Below are 2,500 nucleotides of genomic sequence, written 5' to 3' on the forward strand. Positions count from 1 at the left end.
AGTGACGGAAGGGGGGGGGGGCTAGAGGGAGATAGAGGGGCGGAGGGGGAGAGCGGAGACGAGAAGCAGAGTACGGTAACCGGTTAAGCAAGATATTATTCTTGGAAGATAATTCACCAGCTCTCCCACACCTTTTCAGGACGCGCTCCCTCCCTCCCTCCCCCAGCCGTTCGTCTAGGCGTTATTTCCATTCCGTTCGCATAGTCGCGTTCGTCGATTGGATGCGCCTTGGCTCGGATCCAGCCGGATTGAGACCCGGAAATTTTTTTTAAGGATAATGTTTAGCGAGACAGGTCTAGCTGGCACACGCGGCGACACCGGGCACTTACACGCACACGCACGGACGCACGAACGTACATAGCGGGTGGATTAATGGAAAAGGAGGAAAAAATATAGACGTAATGTCTAGTAACATCTATTTTTACGTTTTTTTTTTTTTTTATATCTTATGCTCGTCACCTCGAAAGAAGCGAAATATTTAGTCTTGATTTTCAGTTCAGGGATTTTCATAAGATATGACATTAATCTTATCGGGAGTAATAAAATAGAGATATAACAGATTAGCATCTGAGTTACAGCTTCAGTCTTAAAAACAAAACAAAAAAAGAAATGATCCCAAGGTGTCGACAACACGAGGAGTAAATTATGTTTGGATCCAGCCACATGATATATTTTATTGCATCTTGCATTTGGCAAAGAAAAAATACAAGGAGTTCATTCAGCGGCGGTATCGAAGAGGGAGACATGAAACACCTTTTGTCGCAACCATAGTAAAAAGATAAAAAAGTGAACTGAAATATGTAGTTGTTTTCTTACTCTCCTCTTTCACTTTGCGTCATCTTAGTGATGTTTTTGCTGCATCTGCTTCCATCACCACCACTACTACTAGAAAGAGAAAGGGGATATATATATATATATATATATATATATATATATATATATATATATATATAGAGAGAGAGAGAGAGAGAGAGAGAGAGAGAGAGAGAGAGAGAGAGAGAGAGAGAGAGAGAGGAAGAGAGAGGAAGGCCGAGAGAAGGGAAGATAGAGGTAGAGGGAAGGAGAGAGAAGGCAAAATGAGGTAGAGAGAGCGAAATGAGGTAGAGGGGGAGGGGAGAAACGTGACTAACCCCAGCCACCGGAGTGAGAGAAGTTAATTTTGTCCCAAACCAGAGACAGTCAGTGTGACTTTGGAGTTCAGTCAAGTGCTGCTGCTGCTCTCGCTCTCTCTCGCTCGCTGCTTCTCTCGCTCTCTCTTTCTCCTTTTTTTCTGGTGAGTTTTAATCCCCCTTTTCTATCTTCCTCTTGCTCTTAGCCTGGGCATATCTCGGCAGGGCTGAGCTTGGCATGAACTCTTGTTTGCTCTGTCTGGCCGCATACATTGCACTCTGCAGCCAGTCATGCATGGGGGCGGGTTGTGGGACTCGGGGTGCATGGAGGAAAGGCAGGGGTAGAAGAAGTCTTTTTTAAAACCTCATTATATCGAAGCTGGGCGGTAGAAGAATGGAGAGGAAGGAGGATGAAAAAAAAAAACACAGAGAAAGAACCAGTCAAAACGTCTCATTAGAGTGCATTATGGTCCACTCTGTCGTTGACTGAAAGCCCCTGGGAGACGTACATATACCTCCAGGGGTACGCGACTACATGTGAGGTCCTCCCCTAGCCCCCTGAAAAACACCCGCTCGGTGCACCAACACTATCTCCAGCACCCCCCTGTAAACCCTCCGTTAGGTCGAAACCCTTTGGTAAACCTTGCCTTCGTCACCCTTCTTGCCCAGAGGAGGAGGAAGAAGAACTGGTTGTTTATGCCACCAGCTGGGGATTGTTTGGGCGAGACAGATGGTGAGGGGAGTTTCGCGAATGATGGGCAATGGCAGGTTTTCTCCAGGGAAGGGGTGGGTGGGGTTGGGTAGGGTAGGGTGGAGGGGGAGGGGGATAGCTGGTGACGAGCTAGCCTTTGATGCATTTTTTTTTTTTTTCATTTTTTTTTTTTTTTTTAAGGTGGTCATATTCGGTTAAGGTTTGAAATTATGTTCCAATAAACAGTGTCCGCCCTGAGCTATCAAACATGGAGGGGCGATCCAGCACATATTAAGGGGGGATGGAGGGGGGGGGATGCTGTAAGACATTTTGACTTGAAGGAAAATTAATGGGAGCGATGAGCGAAATCTCTCCTCCTTTGCAACGGTCTAAAAGGTTTCATAGTTGGATCAAGCGGATCTCTCTTGCATAAGTTTCCTCTTTTTCTCCATCTCTCCATTTTCCTCCCTCTTTTTATACCCTTATAAATAAAGAGGAGGTGTAAGATACCGCTAGGATTATGGGAGTGATCCATTCCGGTGATGGAGAAGGTCTTAAAATGTCCTAAGTATTGCATACATCTTGTCGTACCTGTGCAATCTCTGCGTTGGAAGTAAAACTTTTCCTTGCGCTGAACCTACTCTTCTGAAGTCGTGTCCCTCACTGACGTATGGGTTTGAAGAGAATATCTTGATCGCGA

At 45.6% G+C, this 2,500-nt stretch overlaps 1 protein-coding gene across 3 annotated transcripts in view; it reads left to right on the forward strand.

The window, feature by feature from the left end:
* The window catches only part of Lmpt (four and a half LIM domains protein limpet), a 264,428-nt gene that overhangs the window by 66,898 nt on the left and 195,030 nt on the right, over nucleotides 1–2,500 (forward strand). Inside the window, exon 1 of one of the 3 annotated variants that reach the window (XM_086552203.1) lies at nucleotides 1,155–1,273. The exons of the other annotated variants lie outside the window; for them this stretch is intronic. The gene's annotated coding sequence lies outside the window, so the exon portion shown is untranslated. Of the gene's footprint in view, nucleotides 1–1,154; nucleotides 1,274–2,500 lie in introns of those variants that run through there. 3 annotated transcript variants of the gene reach the window in all.

This window comes from Penaeus japonicus, unplaced genomic scaffold (genome assembly GCF_977035675.1).
Source record: "Penaeus japonicus unplaced genomic scaffold, GWHDUDI00000001_assembly GWHDUDI00000026, whole genome shotgun sequence".
Lineage (NCBI taxonomy): Eukaryota > Metazoa > Arthropoda > Malacostraca > Decapoda > Penaeidae > Penaeus > Penaeus japonicus.